General features: G+C 45.6%; 1 protein-coding gene across 1 annotated transcript in view; it reads right to left on the bottom strand.

The window, feature by feature from the left end:
* The window catches only part of KCNH5 (potassium voltage-gated channel subfamily H member 5), a 238,882-nt gene that overhangs the window by 86,180 nt on the left and 140,241 nt on the right, over positions 1 to 12,461 (bottom strand). The gene's annotated exons all lie outside the window — the stretch shown is intronic.

The raw sequence follows: 12,461 nt of genomic DNA, 5'->3' as shown, positions 1-12,461 counted from the left end.
TCGAAAGCTTGTCTTTCTCACCAACAGAAGTTGGCCCAATAAAAGATATGACCTCACCCACCTTGTCTCTCTAATATCCTGAGACCAATACGGCTACAGCACTGACATACTCTGAGAGGCAGTTCAATGGCAGGGACCAGGAACTGAGAATGGGGTGTCCCTATCTTGATCCAGATAAGACCATGGACCAGAGAACTGAAGCCTGGCAAGGATATATCTGGACAGACAGTGGTCAAGATCCTTAGCTGTGGCCAAGGACGACACAGTGCAGGTCATGAGGATGTTGTATCCTATATCCAGGACCAGCTGTGCGTCAGCTCTGATGTAACATGAGCTCTATATTATGTCAGCTGACGGTGGCCTCAAGAACAGAAAATGGAGAGCAGAAAGATGTAGGGAAGCCTCAGTCACATCTCCTTGCCACTGGCCTCATCTCTATATCAGCAGCTGGGCGTATGTGGCGTAGAAGCCACCACACTAGATATATACCAGAGGCGTATCCCCCTCTGCTGGGGTGGTTCCCCCACCCTAGCCAGCAACACCAGTTTTAGGGCCAGACTGTGCCCGCAACGTTGTGCAAAGCAGCTGCACCATATCCCAGGATAAGGAAGTCAAGTAACTCAGATCTAGTGTAAAGGCTTTCCATTAGAGATGGGCCTGCACCAAATCCCTGGGTCCAAATATTCCAATTCTTTGAAAAGTAGGAGCTTCAACTCAAAACCAGACCCCAAATTTCAAAGCTGTGCCCTATCACTCTGATGGGCCAAACCATAGCACATACATCCAAATGTTTCTGAATTTGCAAGTGTGCAAAATCTGAATCCATATCTAAATGCTGTGGCTTGGCTCCATTTCTATATATCCCCTACATTTCTGCTAGCCCAGAGCAGCCTGAGGCCACTTTCTAGCTTTTTCCAGCCTCAGCTTAATGCACTGCTAGTTCAATTCAAGGAAACACCCGTCTCCACTTTTGAAGGGAAAATCATTAATGATAATAATGGGACTAAATGGGACTAAAGCATGTGCTTAAATGCTCTTTTCAATAGGGATGGACTTAGGCATGCTCTTAAAGGTATTTAGGTTCCTTATTGATTCGGTACCTAATTATTCTTGAGAAGAAGCCATAAATAAATAAATAGCACTCTTCTCTTAAACACTGTAGACTTTACAGAAAGAAAATTATTTTGATTTCTTCAAATACCAGTGTGTTGCATTTTCATTCTGTCCTTGGCATCAACAAATATACAGAAGTGTGTGTGTCATGTTTAATCATCTTTGCTTGGAAGTACTAGACTGCAGAATGCAGCTGTGTTTACATGTTCTTTTTTTAAAAAAAAACATGCAGCGTACAAATAGGAAAAAATAAGCCATTGTGGAAGGATAACTACTTTCTATCTCCTAATGCATAAGAGCTTCCTTTTGTATACAACAGATTATTCACCTCACTCCAGAAAAATGACTTAATTTTATGGACATTTAGTCCAGTTTATCACTGCTCTTCCAGAGGCAGCAATTTTTTTAAAGACGTGGGGTTTGTTTAAAAATACTTGAATAGTAGAAATATTGCACGGACATTTCTCAACAATTTCTTGACTATCTAAATGTAAAAATGAAACATCAGAATGAAGCAGAGATGTGGTGTTCTCTGCCGCATCAGAGTCTAGGGGGACTGCATTCTGACTGGTTGGATAGACATATGAGAGCTATGACCAGGTAAGGTCGCAGCAGGAGTAGCACTTATGAATATGAGGTTTCAATTTTGGAAAACTGGGGAGATTCATGTTCTCACTATATGACTGTACAGAAATCAAATAACAGGTATATATCTTGTTCCTCTTTGCTTTACTGATATATATAATCACAACTGCTGGCTACGAAAATGTTTACACAATACATTACATATATACACACATATGCACAGTACATGCATATACACAGTATAAAAGTATGTGGGTTACACATGCATACACTCGGTGGATGAATGTCAGTTGTACATTTTTTCGCTTTTGCTGTTCTTCCCAGTTTTTGTAGCATGTTAAATTGGATGAAGTGCCACTTCTTGTAAATGCTACTCCCCCATTCCACTCATGTACATTGGTTGAAAGGTTTCAGTTAATTTGATGAGTGTATCTACAATATAAATATATTTTCAGTCTTGGCCTGCCTTGTTTTATACCCATTTCTGTACTGAAACGGATTGTGACTATAAAAATATACGCAACCCCCTTTTGCAAGTGCAAAATAGGAAGAAAAATCAGAGGCTGGCTGACAATGTGGTATTGCCCTATCATAAGGAAAGAATAGATTCAATTCCTGATCCTCATACCACACCAGCCAGACTGGAAGTGGCTAAGAGTGCCATGGTGGAAACACAGTCTGACTGTGGTGAGTGCCTGTGATGGTGACACATTGGGCCCCTGAGGGTTAAAAGGCAATACCAGGACCAGGTAGCCTCTGGGCCTGCCGAGCATGCTCCGACTGGAGGAGCAGGTTAAGAGGGAGCTCAGAGGACCACATAAAGGGGGTGGAGGAGAGAGGAACCTTTCGCCCAGAAGCCACAGAGAAGGTTGAGCTGAGAGGGGACCACAGAATGGATAAGGCGCACAGACAGTGCCTTCCTTGATCAACCTGCCCGCTACTTTGAGAACCAGTGGGTCCTGCAGGGCTCTGCTTCTTGGGACTCTTTTTCTGCTAAGCAACTGACTACTTGGACTACAGGGGACTTACTGGTAGGAAGTGGCCCAGAGAAATGAACTTGGACTTGCTGCCAGTGTTGCTTCCCACAGGGCCAGAGGGAGGGCCGGGGTCCCCCTACCACACCCCCTTAAAGGGCAAGGGCCAGATGCTGGTGGAAAGCCAAAGATCCTGAATTAAGGAAAGAACAGCACGTCTACTGCTTGGACAGAGGTGGAAGGGGCCAAAAGCTGGGTGCGCTAACCCCTTGGCTGTTGGCCCTCCAAGCCCCCTACCACAGTGCTACTTATTTCCTCCCACCAAAAAAATCTCCTTTAGACTGAGAATATTCATGAAAACTATCCATTTAAATGGTAATTTTACCCAAAAGTAATAAGTGCCTGAAAACAGGAGCTTGGAATGAAAATGCCTCTTTGAACATAATTATTGATATAATGAATCATCAGATCATTTCTTGGAAACTGAAATTAAAGAAAATGTTGCATGCTAGTCTACACACCACACAATCTTCACATGCAAAAAATACTAGCTCATTTCAGCGTTCGGACATTGTAATGTGTGTCACATTTTGGGCTTTTGGCAAACATTGTAAAGGCCTTTGTGGAACATATTTAGGTCTTGGCAGGATTAGAGGTATGCCTCAGAGATGCTCCTTGCATTTGGTTATTTCTTATTTCAGCTGTTGGCCATTGTTAGTTATTGTGTTTCAAGAGGGAGATTATTTTTCTTAATTTAGCACGGATACTCTATCCATGTCCTGTACTTAGTCCCCAATCCCACTGTCTGTGTGACACACATAAAAGGGTTAAGATGGAAAAGCCACCATTGGGTATTTGCCTGGCCACAGTGTTCTGCCCTCATAAATGTTCAGAAAAATTAGTTTGTTCTGATAACGCATTATGCTTTACCCATTATATTGGGTTTCATCGGTTGAATGTGTCGTCACTCAGTATCCTATTGAGGAAACTCTGGCCGGTGGAGTTTTGTGAAAAGAAGTCTGAACCTAAGTTCCCTCTGAGAGGTGCGTCTGCGCGGCCGTGCAGGAGGCCACCAAGGGCTGTGCACTTAATTCCCCCAGCCCCGGGGCTACTGCGGCCGGGAGAGCTGCCTCTCCTCCAGCCCCAGGCCCAGAGTTGCTGCGGCAGGGAGAAATGCTCTCTCCCAGCCCAGGTGCTGCTGCAGGGAGAGAGGGCTGGGGGGAGTAATCTCTCCCCACCACAGGCCTGGGTCACCCTGCACCCCAAACCCCTCATCCCCAGTCCCACCCCAGAGCCCGCACCCTCACCCGGAGCCCACACCCACTGCACCCCAATCCTCTGCCCCACATCACCCCAACCCTCTGCCACACATCACCTCCACATTGGTACACACAGCAAAATTCATTCCGCACATGGAAGGGAAAAATTAGAGGGAACATTGGTCGAACTGTTGTTAGCTAGTCTTGGGAATACAAAATGCCTGATTTTTCTCTCATTTACATCTCTTTAAGGCTGGTGTAACTCCATCAACTTCAAATACTACAGAGACTGGGATGAAATACTAATGTGGACACAAGAACAAATGGATATACCCTGGCCACCAGGAAGTTTAGACTTGAAATTAGACGAAGGTTTCTAACCATCAGAGGAGTGAAGTTTTGGAATAGCCTTCCAAGGGAAGCAGTGGGGGCAAAAGATCTATATGGCTTTAAGATTAAACTCGATAAGTTTATGGAGGAGATGGTATGATGGGATAACATCGTTTTGGTAATTAAATATTCATGGTAAATAGGCCCAATGGCCTGTGACGGGATATTAGATGGGGTGGGATCTGAGTTACCCAGGAAAGAATTTTCCGTAGTATCTGGCTGGTGAATCTTGCCCATATGCTCAGGGTTTAGCTGATCGCCATATTTGGGATCGGGAAGGAATTTTCCTCCAGGGCAGATTGGAAGAGGCCCTGGAGGTTTTTCACCTTCCTCCGTAGCATGGGGCACGGGTCACTTGCTGGAGGATTCTCTGCTCCTTGAAGTCTTTAAACCATGATTTGAGGACTTCAATAGCTCAGACATAGATGAGAGGTTTATCACAGGAGTGGGTGGGTGAAATTCTGTGGCCTGCGTTGTGCAGGAGGTCACACTAGATGATCATAATGGTCCCTTCTGACCTAAATATCTATGAATCTATGAAATAAGTCCCTAGATAGACACAAGGGGCCAGATCCCCAGATGGCATGAATACACCAGCTTACAGCATCAAAGGCTTCTGTTAACCTTCATTAATCCATTAGCGGCTCTTGTGCTACCCTGATCTCACCTGACTGCTGGACCAACAGCTCTGATCTTTAAACTTGTGCTACCTGTACATTTGCATAAATGTGGGTGCAATTCAATATCGCTAATGAAGCACCAGTGGATAGAAGAAAATTACAGCCGTGATCACATGCATGCAAAAGAATGAATACCTAATATTTCAGAGATAGTGTTTTCAACTGTTTCTTAAACATTGAAAGGTTATTGATTTGATTTGGATGACCCCCGTAATTACCAATCAAAGCTTTATCAGAACGCACCTTGTTAATGAATACCCACAATATTACATTTGAGCATCACCCTTTGCCCTTTTAAAAATGAGACAATAGCAACAATTCTCATCTCTATTTCAGTTTGTTTCATTTTAATGTTTTTGGTTGTGGCAAATGATATTTGCAGAGATTCAGAGAGATGTAAACCACGGTGCATCTCTCCAGGATAAGAGGATTTAAACAATTTTCAGAGAGACACGGACATGTACATATGTACCTGATTAGTTGTAATTTAGTCTCTTCTTTTATGAGAAGCTCAGGGAAAACAGAAGAGATCATGCTACCCAAACTGTAGGAGAAATTACCCTCCCCAATTCCCTGATTTCACTTGCTAGTTAGGTCAAGCAGCATTTGTTCATCTTCTCACTAATGATTCTTATTTATGTGGATTTTTTTTTCTTCATCTGCTCCTGCTGACATCTAACATTTACTTCTCCTAATTGTCTTCTACATGTAAATCTTGGAGAGTCCTCGCTTCATTTTGTATAGAGCAATTTAAAATAATGATGCAGGAATATTTTCCTCGCAACCCTTAAGGCTATGCAGGTGGTTCGACCATTATTTTAGATTTCTATTTTTACTCTCCAGTTCTCAAAAGACAGATATACATTGTATATATATAATTAATTTCTGGAGGATTTTGTAACAATGTCCTACATAAATCTTTTGCATCTGTTTAACAACAAGCAATTTTCTTGTTAAAAATGGCTCAGACTGGTCTAAATTAACCTAGAGCATTTCAAATTGATTACTACATTGACTGCTTTCTCAATATACCTTCAGGAAATGAGGCCTGGACTAAGAACCATTTTTTCCTACATTCTGCTCTCTATTTCATAGATTACATGGCTAGAAGGGACCATTGTGATCATCTAGTCTAACCTCCTGATTATCACAGGCCAGAGAACTTTCCCAAAACAATTCCATGAGCAAATCTTTCAGAAAAACATCCAAACTTGATTTAAAAATTGCCAGTGATGGAGACTCCATCACAGCCCTTGGTAAATTGTTCCAATGGATAACTGCCCTCCCTGGTAAAAATGTACACCTTATTTCCAGTCTGCCCAGAGCTGACAGCAGGAACCCCTGCCATATGGAGAGCTGACATCAGGAGCCCTGGTCGCCAGACCTGTGCGACTGGTGGCTGGGGTCCCACTGTCAACCCTGGGTGGCTGGGCTCCCGCTGTGAGCCCCGTATATTGATGACTGTAATATAGTTACAGCAAAATATCTGGTTATCAAAAAAATTAGCAGGCATTACAGAATACTTGAGTGTTTATATTGTTCCAGCAAATTTTTCTTAAACAAATAGGTCTTCTTTGGCTTTTCCAAATTACTGCAATTAATAAAGGTCCATTATTACTTTTCTGTGATTTTCCATGTCTTGTCCGCAACTCAGCTGCAATTATTTGGCAATCATCCCACGACTCAAGTAGGGCCTTGCTCAGAATGTCATTTACAATATGTTTGTACAGCCCCCAGCACTATGAGGCTCTGACCTGCTCGAGATCTCTAGACCAGAGGTTCTCAAACTGGGGGGCAGGCCCACAGGCCCTGGAGCAGTGTAGAGTATATTCTGGGAGGGTGGGCATGAGAAGCTTTCAGAGGGAAAAAAATGACTGTGCACATTTTACCCTCAGCAAAGCTGATTCCCCCCAAACCTATCAGGCCCTCAGGGGCGCTGCGCATTTGACTCTAGATGGCACTGTGGGTTTTGACGGATGTCTGTTAAACTTGCATAGCATTATAAAAAGTCGTTACCGTCTGTCCGTTAATGCATTTGCTATGATGCGATGTACATGTTTAATTGTAAGCATTGACCACAATCATAGTTTTCCTTTTGTTCTTATTATAATGGATCATTGGCTCTGTTTGAATCAATGCTTTACTGTTTTTAATATCTAGTGAGAGTTGCATGTTGATTTTTTTTTATCATTATCTGTTCCTGTGTGGCAGGAGGGGGGATAGAGTACTACAGACACAAAGAAGGGGGGCGCAATCAAATAAGTTTGAGAAGAGGAGGTTATTCACCTGTGCAGTAACTGAAGTGCTTCCAGAGATGTCCCTGTGAGTGCTCCACTCCAGGTGTTGGTGTGCCCCTGGGCCTTCGCTCAGAGATTTTTACAGTAGTACTCACACGGGCCGCACACACGCGGTGCCTGCCTCACGTGCCGAATGTGCCTCAATAATGCTTGCACATGGCCCGGATCCTCAGTTCCTTCTCTACAACGGAGACTGCTCCAAACTCCGAAGTGGAGGAGAGGAGGGTAGGTAGTGGTGCACCCACAGGGACACTCATCTTACTGCACAGATGAGTAACCTCCTCTTCTTCTTTGAGAGATGTCCCTGTGGGGGCTCCACTCCAGGTGACTGAAAAGCAGTACCTCTTAAGAAGGTAGGGACTTCAGATCTGGTAAGAAAGCTGTAGACAGCACAGCTCAGCCGATTCAAATGTCAGTCAGGGGTCCCTGAGTAAGAGCATAACGTTTAGCAAAGGTGTGCTCTGAAGCCCAGGTGGCGGCTTTGCAAATATCTGTGAGGGGAATGTTACATAAGAATGCCACAGAGGTTGACACGGATCTGGTGGAGTGTGCTCGAACAGAAGTTGGAGGATTCATCTTCTTTAGTTGGTAGCGCAGGCAGATGCAGTCTGCTATCCAACTGGATAATCTCTGGGTAGAGATGGATTTGCCTCTGGATTGTTCTGCGACTGAAATGAAAAGTTTAGGGGAGCCCTAAGGGGCTTAGTCCTATCCAAATAAAAGGACAATGCTCTGTGCATGTCGAGTGTGTGCATTGCTGATTCAAAAGTGTTTGCATGCAGTTTAGGAAAGAAGGTTGGAAGATGGATAGGTTCATTGAGGTGGAAGGAGGAATGCACCTTCGGGAGAAATTTGGGATGCATTCGGAGCGTGACTTTGTCCTTAAAAAATATAGTGTACGGTGGGTCAGCCATAAGCGCTCCAAGTTCTCCTACATGTCTGGCAGATGTAATGGCAACTAAAAATGTAGTTTTCATGGATAGATGTAGGAGGGAGCATGTTGCAAGCAGCTCAAATGGATGGCACAAGCAGCATGGGAGGACCAAGTGTAGATCCCAGGGTTGAGTGGGTGGTTTAATGTCTGGGTATAGGGCCTGGAGGCCCTTGTCTTACTGTGAAACACCGTAATTGCTGCTAGATGTACCTTTATGGAGCTAAAGGAGAGCCCAGATAGTACAAGTTCTAAAAGATAGTCTAGTATTAGTGAAAGAGGGGTGGAAGCAGGAGCGGTTTGCTTGGTGGAGCACCAATGAGCAAACCTAGTCCATTTATGGAGATAGGTGGTAGGTGCAGATTGTATTCTGCTATGTAATAGTACTCTTTGTACCTGTTCAGAGCAGTCTAGTTCCTCATTAGAGAACCATTGAGGAGCCATGCTTTGAGGTACAGCATCATTACATTGGGGTGGTGTAGCTGACCCCTGCGTTGTGATAATAGGTTCAGAAGGGGGAAGTGGAATCGACTGGCAAACTGACATCGTCATTAAAAATTGGTACCACGCCTGTCTGGACCATGTAGGGACTATTAGTATGATCCTGGCCCTCTCCACTTGTGTTTTTTGTAATACCCTGTAAAGAAGTGGTATCGGGGGGAATGTGTATAGGAAATTGTCATTCCATTTAATGATGAATGTGTCTCCCATCGAGTGCTTTCCTAGACCCGCTCTGGAACAGAATTCCGGGCATTTTTTGTTGGTCGTGGTTTCAAAAAGATCCAGTTGCGGGTAGCCCCATATTTTGAATATGTTGTGTAGGATGGTATCGTTTATCTCCCATTCGTGATCTAGGGGAAAAGATCTGCTGAGCTTGTCCACAGTGGTGTTTAGTGAACCAGGTAGGAAGCTGAAATTTGCATATTGTGTTGGAGGCACCAATTCCAAAGTTTTTTAGCCTCTGTGCAGAGTGAGTGGGATCAAGCTTCCCCTTGTCTGTTTATATAAAACATGCAGTTGATGTTGTCGGTCATGATCCTGATGTGCTGGTTCTGGAGATGTGCGGGAGAAATTGGATGCAGGTGTTGCAGACCGCTAGAAGCTCTAAAAGATTTATGTGCAGTGAGGCTTCTACCAGGGACCAGAGTCCTTGAGTGGTGTGGTGTGCCATGTGTGCTCCCCAGCCCGTGAGAGAAGCATCCATGATAATTATAACAGAGGGGGACTCCTGCACAAACGGGACCCCGGAGCAGAGGTTGTGTGGAAGAGTCCACCATGTGAGTGAGTCCTTGACTTTGGTAGGTATGGACAGAATTCTGTTTAGGCCACGCACATTCGGTCTGTAGACAGTGGTCATCCAACCCTGCAGGCATTGCATGTAGAGGCGTGCATTCGTGACCACAAAAGTGCAAGAGGCCATATATCTGAGAAGTTGCAGACAGTTGCGGACAGTGACCTGTGGGCTGTTTTGAAACTTGGCGACAAGATTCTTTATGGTGTTGAATCTGTCAGATGGGAGAGGTGCAGTCTGGTTATGGAATTGAGGTGAGCACCTATGAACTCTAGTCACTGAGCAGGAGTTAATGTGGATTTCTTTTTGTTTATTTGTTGGCCCAAACTCTGGAAGCAGTCGATGGTCATCTGTGTGGCTTGGATGTCCTCCCTGAGAGTCTGTGCCTTGAGCAGGCAATCACCCAGGTAAGGAAAAATTTTGACTCCTTTTTTCTGTAGGTGCACCGTTGCCACCACGAGAATCTTGAAAAAGACGCTGGGTGCTGTTGAGAGGCCAAAGGGCAGAATCCTGTATTGGTAGCGATTTGAGTCCTTAACAAATCTGAGAAAACGCTTGTGGGCGGGGTGTATACTTACATGAAAATAAGCATCCCGCAGGTCGAGAGCTGAAAACCAATCTCCCTGCTCCAGCGCTGGAATTATGGTTGTGAGGGTAACCATTTTGAATTTTTGCTTTTTGATGAACTTGTTGAGTCACCTGAGGTTGAGGATGGGTCGCCATCCCTCACTTTTCTTTTCTGTCAAAAAGTAGTGGGAATAAAACTCCTTTCCCTGATCAGGCACCATCTCGATTGCTCCTATTTGTAGAAGATGTTGCACCTCTTGATGCAGCAAGTGGTCACGAAAGGGGTGCCTGAAGAAGGACGGGGTGGGAGAGGGTATGGACAGGAAGGGGATGGAATAGCCCAACTGGATGACCTCTAGGGCCCATCTGTCTGTAGTGATGGCTCGCTAGTTGTGGTAGAATGGGAGTAAACGGTGACCAAAAGGTTGGATGGGAAGTATAAGTGCTGGAGTGGGTGGGAGGTCTTCTATACCCTTGACCAAGGCTTCAGATCTGCTTATTAAATTGAGGGGGTTGGGACGGTACCGACGTTGTGGGGCATCGTCGCTGATGGCTGGGTCTTTGGTGGTGTTTCTGCTGGTGGTCTTATGGCCTCTGTTGCTGTTGTGTGTAGGCCAGGTATCATGGGCGTTGTTAAGGCTGATACCTGTATTGTCTTCTTCTAGCTGCCGGTGTATGGATGCCTAGGGATCTGAGCGTCGCTCTGGAATCCTTCATGGTGTGCAGCACCTCATTGGTTTTTGCTGCAAATAACTTCTTGCCATCGAAGGGGAGATCCTCCACGGTGTTTTCTATCTCACGTGGGAAAGAAGAAAAGGTAAATCATGAAGCCCGATGCATCACTATGGCCATCACAGACCTGGCAGCTGTGTCCACAGCATTGAGGGCAGCCTGCAGTGCCATGAGGGAAATATTCTGCCCTTCAGAGACTACTGCTTTGAACTGTTGTCTCTTGTCCTCTGGGATGTCATTAATAAAGTCCATGAGTTTCCCATAATTTCTGTGATCATATTTGGCCAGTAGGGCCGTGTAGTTTGCCACTCTAAATTGTAGCGTGGATGATGCATAAACTTTGTGCCTGAGTAGGTCCATTCTTTTGTTGTCCTTGTCAGAGGGAGTGGACCAGAAATGCTGCCATTTGTTCTTTTGGTTGGCTGCTTCTACCACCAGTGAATTTGGTGGTGGGTGCGTGAAAAGGAATTGTGAGCCCCGGCAGGGGACATAGTATTTCCAGTCTGCCCTTTTGCAGATTGGGGGGTGCCAGATATTTTTGGCAGGGCCCATAATGGCTCCATTAATAGGTAAGGCAATCTTGGATGAGGCCGAAGATTGTAATATGTCAGTCAGCTCATGCTGAGTGTCCGACACCTCCTCCAGAGTGATCTTGAGCTCATTAGCCGCTCTTCTGAACATGAGTAGAATCATCCGTTGTTGTTGGGAGTGGGGGCATAATAGCCTCTTCTGGTGAGGTGGGTGAATTGTTATTATTTGGAGAGGGTTCAGGTGCGTCCTTGTCTGAGTGCACCATTACAGGTTGCTCCTGGCCATCCGTCGCGGAAGTGTGGACGGATATAGGAGGAGATCTAATGTGGCCTCTGCATGGGCTGTACCGGCTACTGTGGTGCCTGCTGCAGGACCCCCATGGGTTCCAATAATGCCATTTTCTGGGGAAGGGCATGGGTGGTCCCATCCATGGGCGTCCATACCAGAGTGGTAAGTCCCTGGACTATAAGGACCTTGGTCTCCCATGCTACCAGAAGTGTGAAAGGGGGAGGAAAGGTATGGTGAAAAAACTGCCTGTACTTTGTCATTCTCATCAGTAGAAAAGTGAGAGGGGAGAGTGGATAGCTGTCGGTGCCATGCCGACTATCCTGGTGAAAGATTGGTACCAATAATGGGGAATCTGGAATTGGCGAGATTACCAAATCACTGGAATGAATACATTGTGGTGCTGAGATAGAAGGAACTGGAGTATATAGCGCTGGGTGCGGCGGCGGTGCCGATTGGTGCAGCACCGTATGCAGAGTCACGGATGATTGAGGTGTCAGTGCTGGGACAACAACTGTACTTGTGTGGCACGGGCAGGCTCAGCTGAGTCGGCACCGAGTCCTTTGCGGCGCTGTGCGGTGCCGTACTAGAAGAGGCGGGCAACTTTAAGCCCGGAGCCTCGGCACCGGAGTGGCGCGTACCGGCAGCGGTTGGCGTACAGACAGTGCCAGAGGTGCCTGGAGTGTCATATGTGCTGAGCAGCGGCACAGTCGGCACCAACAAGATAGACCTGGTCAGAGGCTGTTTGGATGCTGTCTGGTCTCTGTGAGGTGATGAAGCTGGCCAGTTTTTTGTTGTTTTCTTGTCCTTAGCGGACTTAGGAGGG

The sequence above is a fragment of the Natator depressus genome, chromosome 6 (assembly GCF_965152275.1).
Source record: "Natator depressus isolate rNatDep1 chromosome 6, rNatDep2.hap1, whole genome shotgun sequence".
NCBI classification, from domain to species: Eukaryota; Metazoa; Chordata; order Testudines; family Cheloniidae; genus Natator; species Natator depressus.
Note: the sequence above shows the minus strand (reverse complement) of the source record. Positions and strands in the feature narration are given on the sequence as shown.